At 50.1% G+C, this 18,387-nt stretch overlaps 1 pseudogene; it reads right to left on the bottom strand.

Annotated features, from left to right (window-relative positions):
* Positions 1-5,152: 5,152 nt before the first annotated feature.
* LOC127576629 (zinc finger protein 585A-like) overlaps positions 5,153-18,387 on the bottom strand; it is a 49,438-nt pseudogene continuing 36,203 nt past the window's right edge.

Raw genomic sequence — 18,387 nt, forward strand, 5'->3', positions numbered from 1 at the left:
GAAATTTAGCTTTTCCAACTCCGTCTACACAATCATCCACCCTAGGAATAGGGTAAGCATCTGTCTTGGTTATAGCATTCACTTTTCTATAATCAGTGCAAAACCTAACACTTCCATTTGGTTTAGGTAGGACACAAGGTGAACTCCAATCTGAAGTGGAAGGTCTAATAATCTCATCCTCTAACATATACTCAATCTTTTGTTCAACAAGTTTACACTTTTCCCCATTCATTTGATATGGGTGCTGTTTTATTGGTTCTGCATCCCCAACATCAACATCACGGTAAGCTACTGTGGTTCTTTTTGGAACATCAGGGAATAAATCTCAAAATTTGAAAATTAACTGTTTCATTTGCTGCTTTTGCTGGAGGCTGTAAATGAACCAATTTTGCTTCAAGGTTTTCCAAAATAACAATGTTTGGTCTGAAATGACTCAGTAGGGATCAACTAATGAGTTACCAGACAATTCAAATTCTTTGTCATCGGTTGCCATCAACACAGCGGTAGATAGTTTTTTTCAAAATAAGGTTTAAGCATATTTATATGACAGAGCTGTGTTTGTCTTCTTCTGTCAGGTGTTTTAACTACATAATCCACCTCACTAACCTTAGATTTAATTTCATAAGGACCAGGGAATCTCACTTGAAAAGGATTTGACTGAGTGGAGAAAAGTACCTCATCTCCTGGTTTGAAAGTCCTTGAGTGGGCGTGTTTATCATACCATGTTTTCATCTTACTCTGAGTATCTTTTAAATTTTCCCTTGCTAACTGGCAAGCCCTCTGCAATCAGTTTTTAAATGTCAGAACATTATCCAACAAATTCATATGCATGTCTTCATTAATCCACTGTTCCTTTAATAATACTGAGAGGTCCTCTCACCTGACGTTCAAACACAAGTTCAAAGGGACTGAAACCTAAGGATTCTTGCACCAACTCCCTTACTGCAAACAGAAGCAAATGAACTCCTTCATCCCAATCCTTCACATTTTCAAAACAAAATGTCTTAATCATGTTTTTGAGAGTGGAATGGAACCTTTCTAAGGCCTCTTGGGATTCCGGATGATACGCAGACGATATAATCTGCTTAGCTTCCAGCTCCCTGTTGAAATAGTCCTGACATAAAATTACTTCCTTGATCAGATTGGATTTCTTTAGGCAAATCAACTAAGGTGAAAAATTTTATAAGAGCCTTTGACACAGTTTTGGCTTTAATATTCCTGAGTGGTATTGCTTCTGGAAATCTAGAGGTTGTACACATGATGGTTAACGAATACTGATTCCCAGCCTTAGACTTTGGCAATGGGCCAACACAATCCACAATTACTTTTGAAAAGGGCTCACCAAATGCAGGAATAGGCTACAATGGAGCCACAGGGGGACTCTGATTAGGTTTACCTACAACCTGACGTGTGACAAGTCCTACAAAATGTCACAACATCTTTTCTCACACCAGGCCAAAAGAATTGTTTCAAAACCTTCTTTACAGTTTTGTTCACATCAAGATGACCACCTATGGGCCAGGCTTAAAATCTCATTCCTATAAATTTTAGGAACCACAACCTGGTGAACAACTGCCCATTCCTCACTGGCAGGAATATCAGGAGGTCTCCAGTTCCTCATTAACAGTCCACTTTTGAAATAATATCCAACTGGCACTTTCTCAATCTCATCACCTGAGAGTGCTTTTTCTCTCAATAGAGTAAGCTCAGGGTCTTTGGTCTGCTGCATCATAAATCCTTTTCTGGATAAAGACAAATCTTGACACTCGGACTCAACACAAGGAATTTGATCCTCAAGTGAAGAAAGAAAAGTCTCTGACAAGTCATCATAACTTGAATCCTGTTTTGGACTGTCACAGGGAACTAAATCAGGTTGCACAGGACCATCCGCATTGGCCAGTTTCTTAGCCCTAGCTCGAGTAACTGCACAGGATGGATCAACATCTGAATCACTCTTAGACTCATCAATAATTGGTTTGGTCGTTAGCTGTACCGCAGGGACAACTTTACCACCTGCAAGGTCATTCCCTAATAGCAAAGAAACTCCTTCCACTGGTAAACTAGGCCGTAGTCCTATTTTAATAGGTCCTTCCACTAACTCTGACTTCAAAATTACCTTGTGCAGAGGTACAGACACAGTGTCACCTGTAATACCTCGAACTAAATAAACCTCACCAGTGGCAGTCTCATCACCAAACTTTAAAACACTGTCCAGTAAGAGGGACTGGGAGGCCCCGGTATCTCGAAGGATTTTCACCGGCACCAAGGGTGCCCCACCTTTCACTGAGACAAAACCCTCTGACACAAAAGAACAAAATTCATCCCTAACTAACTCCATCCAACATCTCAGCATTTGCCTCTGGCAAGGACTGAGCTTTATCAGCATGTCCAGAACCCTTTTGGTTTTTAGTTGTCTCAACTATGCGCAAACAACTGTTTGGCACAGCCTCCTTTTCTTGCTTTTTCTCCAGGAGGGAACAACTAGCTATCACGTGACCAGGTTTCTTACAATAATAACAAGTACGATCAGCAGGTTTCTCCAACAATTGCTTCCGATCATCCTTCCCCTTGATATTACTTCCCAATTTAATTTCTGATTTACCCGGATTACCCACATTACTCTTTTGGAAGGCCTTAGCTTGTTCCAAATTAAACTTGTGAGTTACAGCAAACTGATCTGTTAACTTAGCATTTTCTTGCAAAGTAGCCACTTCCTTTTCATTTATATATGTTTGTAAGTCCCTCCGGACACACCTTTTAAATTCTTCCACTAAAATCAACCCTTTCAATGTTATAATCCTCATTTATATTTTTAGACGTACACCATTGTTCAAAACACACACTCTTTTCATCGGCAAAGTCCACATAAATCTGGTTCACAGATTTTCTCAGATCCCTAAACTTCTGCCTATAAGTTTCAGGAACCAATTCATAGGCTTTAAACACAGCCCGTTTTACTTTCTCGTAGTCAGCCGCATCACTAACAGATAGGGCAGACTAAAAGCTTGCAACATAAGAGACCAACGGTCACATGGCCACTTTGAACTCTGAGCAACTTTTTCAAAATGTTGGAAATACTGATCAACCTGATCCTCCTCAAACGGAGGGACTAATTGAACCTCCCTACTGGCCATAAAGGTACAACTAGGACCAGAAACAGAACCCCTACACTTTATCATTTCTATCTCGTGCTGCTGTTGTTTCTCTTGTTCCGTGGCCTCCGTCCTCTTCGGTTCCATCTCAGCCTCTATCTCCTTTTCTTCCAAATGCATCTGTGCCGGCGTCACCTGCTTTGTTTACTCTCAGGAAACTGCTCTAACTTGCTCTCCCCAAACACCCCCTCATTCACATAACGCACAGCTGCTTTTTTCATAGACGGCTTTGCTGCTTCAATTTTTAACTTTTAGCGAGACATAGCAAAACCTGCCTTCCTCACCCACTGCAATCCCACAGGGGTTGGTGATTCCAAAAATGCATCAACGTCCATTGTTGCTGGTTTCCACACACACAAGCCAATCAAAAGGAAATTTATCAGTCCGATCGGCAATCGATCATTCCACAAGCCCCAATTTTGGTTCAAGCCCTGACCTCTCGTGTCAGTCTTGAGTTCGATCCCGGACATGCCCCCAATTTTGTTACAGACCAGCAACAATAGAAACACAACGAGCCATGTTTAAATGTTAGAATCTATTTATCAATAACTAATTGTAATAATAAGAGAAATAAAAACATTAGATATCAGACATTGACCCCAAAATAACCTGAAGTGTGTGTGTGTGGGAAGTTCCCAAACCCCAAGTCTAGGAACAGTTCTCAAAGTGCAGTTCAGCAAGTCATGAAGCAAAACGATGAGCAAAGGCTTTTGAAAACCACATTAGAATGTAGAGAGAATGTACAGAAAAGAAGTTTACAAATTCCACAAGTTCCACGATGGAACCAATACGACACCTCAATCGCCGAAGATCTCCGTTGCTTTTAGTCAGAAATATCTGCCACTCCGAGGGCACTCATACGTGGCCGCCCACAGATATACCTGATTCCTGGTACAGGTTAATGACCAAGTGGATTCCACAGATTGCTCCAAAAATCCATGTATAGATTGCGAAGTGACAGTCACACAACTAATGGGCTTCACTCGCAGATACAGAGACTGGCAGTCAGTGCTACCAACTCTCATGTCTCTCTCTCTCTTTTGTCAGTGTCTGCAGTTGCCAACACTTCAGTGAATCCGCTTTCAGACACTTGTATCATTCCAGTTATAGAAGCTTCTCGTTCCCACTCGCAGTAGTCAAACAAAACAACACACACTACCGTTCAGGTGCCTTAAAGGGACACTCACCAAGTAGCAACCCGGCTCATAACATGCGCCCTCCAGACAGATCGTTCCGTGTGTTATTAAATCGAGGTAGTAAAAAGAAAACCGAATGGTAGGTGACTGGAATGCACTGCTAGGGGAGCTGCTGGAAGCAGAAACAGAGACACATGAATGGGAGGCAGAGGGGATAGGCTAGGTTGTCACGGTGGACGCAGACATGGTGGGTAGGAGGTCCTGATCCTGTGCTGTGGTCTTCTGTGTACACAGAGCGGGGCTGATATCTGGAACTTGTTGCTGGAGGAGGAGGAATCAGATACAATTAGTATGTTTAAGAGGCTTTCAGACAGATTATAGGAGGAAAACGGACCTAATTCGGATTGGTGGAGATGGGCAAGAGGTTGGTAATGATACAGTGGGCCAAACCACGTACAACTGTGCTGTATGACACTACAACTCGATCCCGACGTCAGGCGCTGTCTGTGTGGAGTTTGCATGTTCTCCCTGTGGGGTTTCCTCAGGGTGCTCCGGTTTCCTCCCACGTCCCAAAAGGCGTGAGGGTCAGTGGGGTAACTGGCCGCTGTAAATTGCGCCCCCCCCCCCCCCCCCCACCGAGCGTGTGGGTGAGCGGGAGAACTGCAGGGAGAATAAATTGGGCATCAGTGTAAAAGGGTGGTTGCTGGGCAGTGTAGAGGTGATGGGCCGAAGGGCCTGTTTCCATCCTGTGTCCGTCCCTTCTCTCCCGGAGCAGCCACGGAGCAGCTGTGTGACAGGCTGGCAGGGAGGGTAGGGGAGAGCGGGGCGGCACCACCGTCTGTGTGTGTGTGTGTGTGGGGGGGGGGGGGGGGGGGGGGGGGGGGGGGGGGATCCCACCCACTGCCCTGATGTACTCCTGAGCCGTGAGTGTCCCCACCCCACTGCAGGGAGGTGGGGGGTAGGAGGGTGATGTGAAACAGGTTCGAGGTCTCAGAGGACAAGGACTCTGAACACAGTCTTAGAGATAAATGATTTACAAAAGACAAACGCGGGAAAGGAGTAACGGGAATAACACACACATGTGCACACAGTTTATAGTGAGCATGGGAAAATCACAACAGGTAAACTACACACACAACGAACTAGATACAGACAATCAAGGAAAAACAATACGATACCCGCCACCCCTTGACTCAGTGCAGGCACAGCTCTCTGCTACCAGGGATACCAACTAAAATGCTCCCACCCCTTTTAAACAGTGCACACTTCACCAACAATTTCTCCAGCACCGTTTCACAATGCTTGGCCTGGAGTGAAGCAGGGTCATCCCTCGGAGACCAAAGAGGCCGAGCCAAGCACATGCGGCGCTCTTTATAGTGCTGGAGGTCTGGCGGGTCCAGCCCAGGTAATTTAAAAAGGCCAATGGCCAGGTGTGCGCTGATGGGTGGGGCAGGGCCAAACCTTGATTGGCAGTGGTGTGTCTTCTGAGCAGGTAGGGTCAGTGTTGTCACGTGACAGCCATGATCCTCCACAATACAATCCACCCCTCGGAAGTCACTACTTGCCAATCATTACATGGGAATAACTATTTCTTTCTTTTACAATATTTTTTTTATTAATTCCAGATAGAAAATAGAAAGTACATGAAACAAAAAAACAAAATGTTACAAAATACATTGTATTGAGTCACACTTGAAATCACAATACCTCATATTGATAAACAGAAATAAATTGGAATAATTTTATTATAAAAAAAATCTAAACCCATTACCAAGACCGAAGCGGTTTGGTAAAAAAAAGACAAAACAAAAAGCCCTAAAGACATGTATCTATCCAATTTACTTAAGAGTAAATTACTTAAGAGTAAATTGGATAGATGCATGGACGCGAGAGGTCTGGAGTGGTATGGGCTGGGGGCGGGTAAATGGGACTAGCAGAATAATGTTTCGGCACAGATTAGAAGGGCCGAATGGCCTGTTTTCTGTGCTGTAGTTTTCTATGGTTCTAATAGAATTAGCCAGTATCTGTACTTTCAGCACCAAATCAATGGTTTTGAAAGTAGTTCAAAATAGGTCCCCATAATATTTGGAAGTCCAGATTAGATCCAGAAATTGAACAATGGATCTTCTCTAAATTTAGATATGACATAACATCCCGTAGCCATTGAACATGAGTTTGGGGGGTGGGGGGAGTAACTTCCTTCCATTTAAGCAACACAGCCCTCCTGACTATAAGAGAAATAAAGGCCAATATGTGCAAGTCGGAAGTCTCCAAAATTATATCTTTTTCTCCAACAATCCCAAATAATGCAGTTAAAGGATTTGTCTTAAAATTTATTTTAAAAAGCACAGAAAAAGTCTGAAATACCTCCATCCAGTATCTTTTAAGACTCAGACATGACCAAAACATGTGAATTAAAAAAGCCTCTCCATTATTGCATTGATCACAATAAGGAGATATATCCAAATAAAAATTTTTATTCGGAAATAACTATTTCTGAGCCTAAAGCTATATATCAGTATGCAATACTAATGAAAGGCAGATGTGCTCTTGATAACCTGGCAAGCACAGCATAATATAAAGACAGCAATAACAACGAGAGTTAGAGCAGTCACCCAATGGATGATAGTTACCCACCGTTCCCCCAGAGACACAAACGGCCACCAGTTTCCTCATGAGGTGTCGTGCTGGAGGAGCTGATCCCTCACCTTTTGAATTTTAGCCACTGAGTCCCAAATGTGAGCAGCCAAGTGGGTGATGCTCCTTGACTCATCAGGGATAAGTGTGCAGCACTCCTTACCAATCACTGCACAGGTACCACCATCCACAGCGAGTAGGTAATCCAGGGCCATTCACTTCTGCAGGGCAACCATCCTGACGGCCATCAGTTCTGCCGCTGTCTGTGTTAGGACGCCTTCAGTGCCACTGCCCTCTGGATGACCACACGGGACAATCGGGCTGTGCTGTACGTGGGAAAGGCTATTATCCAAAACCTCTCCGCCTCCGTGATGGCCCTTTTGTCCCGGTGGCCGCTGTATGCTGGGTGCTCCCCAAGGTCATCTAGGGCGTGGATATAGGGAACCACAAACGCTGGAAAGCAGCAACCGTACCACGGGCAGGCACGGTGGCCGCAAATCCAGTGGGTCCCAGTCAAAGTCCATGGGAGCCCCCAGCTTAGCGGCACCATCGGCACTGGTCACTGGGGCACCCGGGTACCAGTTTCACTAGCAGTCGCTGTGGCCGACTGAGATGGTGGGACTGTGCTCATTCGGGAGCCCGCACCAGCATTCCTCAGGTCTGCTCACCAGCTGTGGAATGACCCTGAGAGTCGGGACTCGGGTGGAGATCAAATTGTAGGGAGGGAAAATACCAGTTCCTGAAACACCCAGCCCATTGGGGAAAAAAAAAAATCGCTGGAAGAGATGTTATGTAGTTGTGAGCGGAGTGGTGGGGGACTGCCATTCAGCCTCTCCCCCAAACAGATATGCCAAAACCCACAGGAGCGAAAAGTCTATGTAAACAGCTCATTTGAAAGTCATCCAGCGGGATTGACGTTAAGTGGCAGAGCTTCATCGGCCTGTGCTGGGGTTTGCACACAAGTCCAGCAGTCTGATCTATTGGAGGTGCTGGCAAATTCATAAGCGACTCTGCGCCCTTGGATCTTCTGCCAGAGGCTCCATTCGGTGACCGTCTCATTGGCCGAGACCTGCAATTCAAAAGGGACACCTGCCTGGCAGGGAGCAAGTGGCAGTGCTTGTGCCACAGCTTGCTTTGCTGTTTCAAAAGCGGCCTGTTTCTCAGCTCCCCATAAGAATGTGGCTTCCTTATGGGGGATTAAGCCGTGGCAGATATTGGGGCTACGAATATCTAAATCCACCACTGCATGCAAGGCTTGTCTGGGCGCCCTGCAATGGCCTCAAGTGATATCTCGGTGTCCCCCCCGGCACTCTGTACTGTCGGCTACAGAGGACCTTGGAGGGAGGGGGAACAACTGGTTCCCATTTGGCTGCCCCAACGACTGCAGCCTGTGCAACCCCGAACGTAAACTTGCCCCGGTCAGTATGAAGGGACTGTCCCTTTAAGACATTGATCCCTAGGATGCACTCAGGCGAGGCTGCTATCAACGCCGTTACGGGTAGAGGAGGTTAGTTCCCGATGGCCATGTGGATCGTGACTTCCCTCGCAGGTAAGAGGGAATCCCCTAACCTCTCCATTTGCATTTGTGTCTCTTTCCACCCGGCGGTGTCGCCCGGGATGGTGGTGTGCTGGGCACCCGTGTCGATAAGCGCCATCCACCTCTGTATGTTCCCCTTTCCCCAATGTACAGCAATGGGTATATGTGGCCTCAGGTCTCCCGGGCACGAGACGGCGGTGAAACAAATGTGCGGGGACCCCTGGCCTTCATCCTGTGGGAGGGGGGGTGGCGTGGGTGGTTCCTGCTGGCGGAGATGGGCAATTTCCCTGTCTCAGCGGGTCCCAGAGCTCATCCTTGAGGACAGGAGAGACTGTTTCGAGTGGGGGAGGGGCAGTCGTCGTGGGCAACCTGCGTGGCCTGGAGTTTGGGGGTTCCCCGTGTCGGGCTTGATCCCAGGGTGGTTGTGAGTTTTCCCCTGGCCAGATGTCCCTCCGCGAAGCTCTTTCCAGAGCGCATAAATGGTGGAGGTCAGGATCCCATCTATGCTGGTGCGGTCCAAGAATAGCTGTTTGCGCGTAAAATGGGGGGGTTGTGTCTCCAGCCCTCGTCTTTGCCCTATGGACCTGGGTGGGCGCCCCCCGCTGAGTACTCTAGCCCTTCCAGGAGGGTGATGGCATACCGCACGGTCTTCCCATTAGCCGGTCCCATGAGGGGCAGGACCACTGGCCTCAAATTGGGGTGTGCAGTGGTGACCAGGCATCCCGCTAGCGCGCTGGTCACCCTGGTAATTTTTTAAAAAAAGTTATGATCGCGGGCTCCCTCAAACGCCGGTCACCAGCACCCACTCCCTAATGACCCCGGTGCCTTCACTGACCGTGTTCCATTGCGGTCGCCCATGTGAGTCCCACTCGAGAAGGGTAAGGTACCGGACCCTCACGGTGGTCACTACCCAATCCCACAGGGTAGTGCTGTCACAGATCCCTCCCGGTGGCGCCCGCAGACCGTTAGTAATGCTCTGTTGGTCAGACAAGCTCCCCAGGGTGCTTGCTTCCTGGTGAGAGAGGCTCATGTTGGGGGCCCCCCATCCCACAGTCGGAGCAGCCACGCGGCCAAGGTGCTCGCCCGGCAGCTGGCAGTACCGATCCACCAACTGGGTCAGCTCCTTGGCTGAGAAATCACAGGTCTCCGTAGTCTCGGAGAGACCGCGGGCACTTTCCCCTGTGGTGGCCTCATCCTGACTCCCCTCTTTTCTGTGGCAGACCTGGGACCACGTGGTGATGGGTCGAGCATGCAGGGGTTCGGGTGGGTAGGTGGGAGAGCAGGTGTGATGGGACCTCCTCAGGCACCCCCTCATCAGTATCCATCCATATATCCCCATCCCCCAGCCATACGTCCAGCTTGTCGCCACACCGGACCAGGGCTCGAATTTTGAGCAGGTCCGGCTGCCAACCAGACCAGCGGGCTGCCTGCGGCTGCTGCATTTGGATCAGCCTGCAGGAGACCTCTGTACCTCTGGCCTCGAGGTCGTTGGCGCGGGTCTGGGCAGCCTGGACTGCCTCCTGCAGCATACACCAGCACTGCTGCAACACCTCTATCTCCCTGTCTTTTTGGAGACATGTATCTTGTATCTGGCCAGTCATCCTGACCTGGCATCTCAGGAGGGATGCAAACCTCCAGAAGGCACCCCTTTGACTCCACTTAGCCTTGGGGAACCCCAACCTCTGCAGGAGGGAGACCACATGGTGCCCCATTTTCTCACCACGGGGGTCTAACTGCTTGGCCCAGTCCACTGGTTTACCATGATCCGCCAGCACGCTGGCCATGCTCCCGAATCCCTTGCTTTTGTCAGTCCACCCGGGGATCCTATCCTCAGTGCTTGCACTGGCTTTCTTACCCGTTCCAGAACATCCCTCCCTCCGTCTGTGTTCAGCCAAGACCTTTGAGACCCTGCTTGCAGTGCCAAATGTTGTGAAACAGGTTTGAGGTCTCAGAAGACAAGGACTCTGAACACAGTCTTAGAGATAAATGATTTACAAAAGACAAACGCGGGAAAGGAGTAACGGGAATAACACACACACGCACACAGTTTATAGCGAGCGTGGGGAAATCACAACAGGTAAATACACACACACACAACGAACTAGATACAGGCAATCAAGGAAAAACAATACGATACCTGCCACCCCCTGACTCAGTGCAGGCACAGCTCTCTGCTACCAGGGACACCAACTAAAATGCTCCCACCCCTTTTAAACAGCGCACACCTCACCAATGATTTCTCTAGCACCGTTTCACAGTGCTCAGCCTGGAGCGAAGCAGGGTCATCCCTTGGAGACAAAAGAGGCCGAGCCAAGCACATGTGGCGCTCTTTATAGTGCTGAGGTCTTGGGGGTCCAGCCCAGGTAATTTAAAAAGGCCAATGACCTGGTGTGCACTGATGGGTGGGGCAGGGCTAAACCTTGATTGGCAGTGGTGTGTCTGCCGACCAGGTAGGGGGCAGTGCTGTCACGTGACAGCCATGACCCTCCACAATACAGAGGGTCACAGCAGGAGGCGCTGAGGGAGGCAGAACACACGGAGGCCGAGCACTGAGGGAGCAGACAGTCTGTGGCCACACTGAGCAGGGCAGGCTGAGGCCGGCAAGGGGAGCACGCACCCCCCCCGACGTCAGGGTGAAGACCCTACCGGTCCTGCCTCAGTCCCATTCCAGTGGGCAGTGTGGAAACACAAGAGACGGCAGACAGAGTCATGGGGTTATACAACACGGAAGCAGGCCCTTCGGCCCAACTTGTCTGTGCTGACCAAGGTGCCTACTTGAGCTCGTCGGATTTGCCTGCGTTCGGCCCATATCGTTCTGAACCGTTCCCTCTCTGTGAACCCATCCAAGGGTACTTTAAATGTTGTCATTGTATCCACCCCACCACCACCTCTGGCAGCTCGTTCCACAGACCCACCACCCTCTGTGTGAAAAACCTGCCCATTCAATCTTTCCCTCTCACCTTAAACCTCTGCCCTCTGGTTTTACACTCCCCTACCCTGGGAAAATGACTGTGACCATCCACCTTATCTCTGTCTATAAAGTCACCCCTCAACCTCCTACGCTCCAGGGAAACAAAAACTTCCAGCCTATTTCATGACCCCCCCCCCCCCCCCATTTCCCCACATTTTACTCCATCTGCCGTGTTCTTGCCCGTCCCTTCAGCTTGTCCGTATCCAGCCTCTTTACATCCTCCTCAAGCCCAGCGCATTCAAACAGAACAGGTTTATTTATAATTGACCCAGAATACGAACGTGTCTCCAATTACAGGGGGAAACAACCCCAAATGTGCCCAATAACCAGGGTCCGAACCTGGATGTGATCAACAGCACCAATAACCACAGAATGAACGCCTGCAGTCACTTGTGAACTCACTGGTGTCTCAGCAACTGCAGGGTTTAAACGCCCCATGTACATACCACATATTTAAACTTTCTGTTCAGTGTGAGCTCGTCGGTGTCTCAGGAGGCTGTCCGACCGAGCGAATGTCTTCCCGCACTCAGGACAGGTGAACGGCCTCTCCCCGGTGTGAACCCGCTGGTGTATCAGCAAGTCGTTTGAGCGAGTGAACCCCTTCCCGCACTCGGAGCAGGTGTACTGCTTTTCCCCGGTGTGAATTTTCTGGTGTGACAGCAAATGGGACGACTGAGTGAATCCCTTCCCGCACTCGGAGCAGGTGAACGGCCTCTCCCCGGTGTGAACCCGCTGGTGTATCAGCAGGTGGGATGGGCGGCTGAACCCCTTCCCGCACTCGGAGCAGGTGAACAGCCTCTCCCCGGTGTGAATTTTCTGGTGTCTCAGCAGGTGGGCTGAGCTGCCGAACCCCTTCCCGCACTCGGAGCAGGTGAACAGCTGGCTCTCTTCAGTGTGAATGCGCTGGTGAATCAGCAGTTTGGACGAACAACTGAACGCCTTCCCACACTCGGAGCAGGCGAACAGTTTCTCCCTGGTGTGAACTCGCTGGTGAATCAATAGGTGGGACGACTGAGTGAATCCCTTCCCGCACTGAAGACAGATGAATGGCCGCTCCCCGGTGTGAACCCGCTGATGTATCAGCAGGTTGGATGAGCGAATGAATCCCTTCCCACACTCGGAGCAGGTGAAGGGCCTCTCCCCAGTGTGACCCTGCTGGTGCATCAGCAGGTGGGATGAGCGAGTGAATCCAGCCCCGCACTCAGAGCAGGTGAACGGCCTCTCCCCGGTGTGAATCCGCTGGTGCGTCAGAAGGTCGGACGATCGAGTGAACCCCTTCCCGCACTCGGGGCAGGTGAATGGCCTCTCCCCGGTGTGAACCCGCTGGTGCGTCATCAGGTGGGATGAGCAGCTGAACCCTTTCCCGCACTCGGAGCAGGTGAACGGCCTCTCCCCGGTGTGAATTCTCTGGTGTATCAGCAGTTTGGCTGGGCGGTTGAACCCCTTCCCGCACTCGGAGCAGGTGAACAGCAGGCTCTCTCCAGTGTGAACGCGCTGATGCTTCAGCAGTTTGGACGACTGAGTGAATCCCTTCCCGCACTCGGAGCAGGTGTACGGCTTCTCCCTGGTGTGAACTCGCTGGTGTATCAGCAGTTTGGATGGGTAGTTGAACCCCTTCCCGCACTCAGAGCAGGTGAAGAGCAGGCTCTCTCCAGTGTGAACCCGCTGGTGCTTCAGCAGTTTGGTTGACTGAGTGAACCCCTTCCCGCACTCAGAGCAGGTGAATGGCTTCTCCCCGGTGTGGACCCGCTGGTGTATCAGAAGGGCGTACGATCGAGTGAATCCCTTCCCGCACTCGGAGCAGGTGAACGGCCTCTCCCCAGTGTGAATCCTCTGATGTGTCAGAAGGTCGGACGAGCAACTGAACCCCTTCCCGCACTCGGAGCAGGTGAAGGGTTTTTCCCCGGTGTGAATTTTCTGGTGTCTCAGCAGGTTGGATGAGCAGCTGAACCCCTTCCCGCACTCAGAGCAGGTGAATGGCAGGCTCTCCCCGGTGTGAACGCGCTGGTGCATCAGCAGTTTGGACGATTGAGTAAACCCCTTCCCGCACTCAGAGCAGGTGAACAGCCTCTCCCCGGTGTGAACTTGCAGGTGGGTCCGCAGACTGGACGAGCAACTGAACCCCTTCCCGCACTCGGAGCAGGTGAAGGGTTTCTCGCCGGTGTGAACTCGCAGGTGGGTCTGCAGGCCGGATGATCGAGCGAACCCCTCCCCGCACTCAGAGCAGGTGAAGGGTTTCTCCCCGGTGTGGATTCGCAGGTGCGTCAGGAGGTGAGACGACTGCGTGAACCCCTTCCCGCAGGCAGAGCAGATGAACGGCCTCTCCCCAGTATGGACCCGCTGGTGCCGCTGCAAGCTGAAAGAATTTGTGAACCCCTTCCCGCAGTGAGAGCAGGTGAACGGTCTCTCCCCGGGGTGGATTCGTAGGTGAGTCAGGAGGTGAGACGACTGCGTGAACCCCTTCCCACAGGCAGAGCAGATGAACGGCCGCTCTCCAGTGTGGACTCGCTGGTGCCGCTGCAGGCTGAAAGAATTCGGGAACGCCTTCCCGCAATGAGAGCAGGTGAACGGCCTCTCCCCGGGGCGGGCTCGCTGGCGTTTCATCAGGCCCGCTGACTGTGAATCCCTGAGGCAAGGTGATGATATTTCCCCCCGCGAACTCACTGGTCAGTCAGTGAAAAAGATGACCGAGTGAATTAATTTGATCAAACAGGTGAAAAACATCTGAATGTTATCGGGGCAATGGATCACTTGAAGTTTCTCTCAGTCAGAACAAAGAAGCGGTTTCACTGGTGCAAGGATGTTGTGGACAAATTCCCAGTCACGCATCAGGTGAAGTCACCTTCCCCCAGATGTCTCGCACAGGTTCCCAGTTGCAATGGGTGTTTCTTTCCCAACCTGCACTGAAGTGATCGCTGCCCACCCCTTCAGAGGCTTGAAGAAAAATCACGTGGCTTCTCTGTGACTTGGTTCCTGACCTCACATATGTGCTTTCTCAGTTCCCCGCTGTACGTCACATGTACATCGCAACACACAATGAAATGCATCCTTTGCGTAAAGTGTTCTGGGGGCAGCCCAACAAGTGTCGCCACGCTTCCGGCGCCAACATAGCACGCCCACAACTTCCTAACCCGTACGTTTTTGGAATGTGGGAGGAAACCAGAGCACCCGGAGGAAACCCACGCAGACACAGGGAGAAAACGTACAAACTCCTTACAGACAGTGGGTGGAATTGAACTCGGGTCGCTGGCACCGTAAAGTGTTACGCTAACCGCTACACCACTGTGCCTGCGATGTCTCTCCAGCCGTGCCACAGTCTGTGCTCTGCAACAGCCCTTCGTGGGTGTCTCACTGCCTGTGGTCTGAAGTTAAACGGACAAGCGTCTCTCCTTCCATATTCAAAGGCGGATGATATTCAGGTGCTGGTGAACTGGGCGAGGCTGCTGACCCAATGTGATATCACACCTGAGATTCCCATTCACAATTCCTCCACCTTGGATAAAAGATACAAAAATCATCAATAAGTACAGGGCAGAAACTGAGAACATCATTTTAATCTCTCTCGGTCAGTCGTGACTCAGTTGACAGCTCTCCTGCCTCTGAGTCAGACGTCAGGGGCTTGCGTCCAACTCCAGAGACTTGAGTAGAAGACTTGGCAGAGTGGTCAATGAGCTCACACTCAGATCAAAGGTCACGAGATGAAGGGTTAGAAATCCCTTGTCACACAAACCTTTGGAATTCTCTGCCCGAGGTAGCAAAGGAGGCCGAGTCATCGAATATATTCAACCATGATATCGATAGACTTTTGTACTGTACGGGAGCCAAGGAAGTGAACTTCTACACAGTGAGGTCCTACATGAAAAACCAGTGTGATAACGAGCAAGTGATCTGTGGATCATCAGGGAAAACTTATTGGTCGGGCGCAAACTCCCCGGTTCTTCTTCCGGACATTGCCCCAGAAGTGCAGTGCTCCATCGATGAGCACCAGGACACGTGTTTAAGTTGGTGCAGTGAGATCTGACCCCTCTACCTCTGCTCCACTGACAAGAGTGAGACACACCAGACCACAGCTGACTCAATATTATAGCAGGAAAGTAAGGAAGTGATGCTGAACCCTTAGGAATCACTGATTGGGTCTCAGCCGGTCCATTCGGAAGGACACGGAGGGGCCATTGAGATTTTACCACAACTGTAATGCCATGGGGACTCCAATTATCTGGAGTGACTGGGGCAGCCAGTGAGGTTCACCAATGAGCAGAGACTGGAGAGAGATGTTCAAACCGACGAGCTGTTTCTACAGAGGAGATCGGGACAAGTGGCAGTGTGATACTCAGCCCTTTCCATTTCAAAGTCACGGCTGATCTCTCCCCTCGGTGTCTCTTCCCTGCACCAGCCCCATTTCTTTCGGTTCCCTTAATACAGAACACAGAACAGTACAGCACAGAACAGGAACAGGCCCTTCAGCCCACGACGTCCGTGCCGGCCACGATGCCATTCCAAACTAATTCCACCTCCCTGCACGTGGTTGGTATCCCTCCATTCCCTGCCTTTCATTGTCTGTCTGAATGCCTCTTCAAGACTGCTGGCACTATCTGCTTCACCAATTCCCCTGGCAACAAGTTCCAGGCATCTTGAAATCCATTGATCCTTGTCTTAAGTGTACTCAGACTGGACCTCCAGGGCTCTCTTGGGTGGACTCCTACCACAAGTAGGGATGGAGGTCACACTCGCTTGCAGAAGCCGTTTTAACCAGGACCCTTTATAATCGCAGCGAGGTGTCTTTATTCTTCCATTCAAATTCTTTTGCAACACGTTCTGTCATCTTAACTGCTTGCTGCACCTGTACACTCACTTGCAGTGACTCGTGGACAAGCACTCCCAGCTCCCTCTGAAGAAAACACGTATTCTGATCCCTGGCCATTTAAGTAGTAATCCACTCCTCTATTTATTCCCCCAAACTGGATGAGCTCACTTTTCCCATGTTATATTTCATTTACCATATTCTCACCCATGCACTTATCCTGTCTCTCTCTGCCCACAAAGCCTTTCTACATCCCCATCACTGCACCCTGCTCTGTGCCTTCAGCACGTATGGATACACGACACTCGGTCCCAAATCACTGAGAATGGTTTGCGAACAGCTGGGGCCCCACCTCCAACCCTTGCGGCTCCTCAATAGTTACAGGAACGTTGCTTCCACTGATAGGTGAGACGAGAACTCGGGGACATGGCCTCAAGATTCGGGGGGAGCAGATTTAGGACAGAGATGAGGAGAAACTCCTTTTCCCAGAGTAGTGAATCTGTGGAATTCTCTGCCCAGGGAAGCAGTGGAGGCTCCCTCATGAAATATATTTAAGACAGTTAGATACATTCTTGCATAGTGAGGGAATTAAGGGTTATGGGGAAAAGGCAGGTAGGTGGAGCGGAGTCCGCGGCCAGATCAGCCGTGATATTATTGAATGGCGGAGCAGGCTCAACGGGCCAGATGGCCGACTCCTGCTCCTATTTCTTATGTACAGCTTCCCAACCTAGAAATAACCCATTTATTCCTAATCTTCTGATCTATGTGTTATGCAATCCTCAGTTTACACCAGTGTACCACCTCCAATTCCTTGTGCTTTAAATTTGTTTGATAACCTTGTGCGGCACCTTTCAAAGCCCTTCTGAAATTGCAGATACACTATCTCCACCCTTTTCTATTCTAGTTATAATACCAAACAAATTTTAAAAAATTAATGTCAACCATTATCTTCCTATCATCAATCTATGTTAGAGTCATAGAGAGATGCAGCACGTGCCAATCACATACGCTAAACACACGTCAATCCTGTGTTATTCTCCCCACACTCTCATTCACTGCTCACCTACATACTAGGGGTAACTTACGGTGGTCAATTTACCTACCAAAGAAAAAAGATAATTAAAATTTACAATTCACAATTGTTCTCACATTATCTGATATAATTAGCACCTAGAGCAGAAGTTTTTTCCCTTTATTTACTGGGAGTGTAATGGAAGTCGGGAGAACACACACTAGTCCTCATTGAGGGGTCAGCGGTGGGAAGGGGGAGCAGCTTCAAGTTCCCGGGCGTCAACATCTCAGAGGATCTATCCTGCGCCCAACACATTGATGCGATCATGAAGAAAGCACGCCAGTGGCTCTCCTTCATCAGGAGTTTGTGGAGATTTGGGATGTCACCAAAGATTCGTGCAAATTTCTGCAGATGTACAGTGGAGAGCATTCTGACTGGTTGCATCACCGCCTGGTATGGAGGCTCCAATGCACAGGATCGAAAGAGGCTGCAGAGGGTTGTAGACTCCACCAGCTCCATCACAGGCACAACCATCCCCGCCATCGAGGACATCTTCAAGAGGCGGTGCCTCAGAAAGGGGGCATCCGTCATTAAGGACCCTCACCACCCGGGACATGCTCTCTTCTCATTTCTACCATCGGGGAGGAGGTACAGGAGCCTGATGACCCACACTCAACGTTTCAGGAACAGCTTCTTCCCCTCCGCCATCAGATTTCTGAGCTGTCAATGAACCCATGAACACTACCCCATTGTTCCTTTCGTTTTGCACTGTTTATTTATTTTGTAATTCATACTAAGTTTATGTCTTTGAACTATCTTGCTGCTGCAGAACAACTAATTTCACCACATACGTCAGTGATAATAAACCTGATTCTGTGACTCAGTTCCATTTCTTTTCCCGGTCTAACTTCCAGCTCCAGCCGTTGCCTCTCCAGATTTGGGTATCGAGAGCTCGGCAGGGTCTGGGAAGCTCCACCACCAGTCATCCCTCCCAGCCCCCGAAACCCCCCACCCCCCCCTCCCCGCCTCAGCCCCCAACCCCCCCATCCCACACGCAACCCCACCCACCCCCACTCCCCCGTCCCTTCCCCACTCGCCTCCCTCTCCCTCCTTCCACCTTCCCTTACACCCTCCCTCCCCG

Source organism: Pristis pectinata, chromosome 12 (genome assembly GCF_009764475.1).
Source record: "Pristis pectinata isolate sPriPec2 chromosome 12, sPriPec2.1.pri, whole genome shotgun sequence".
Lineage (NCBI taxonomy): Eukaryota > Metazoa > Chordata > Chondrichthyes > Rhinopristiformes > Pristidae > Pristis > Pristis pectinata.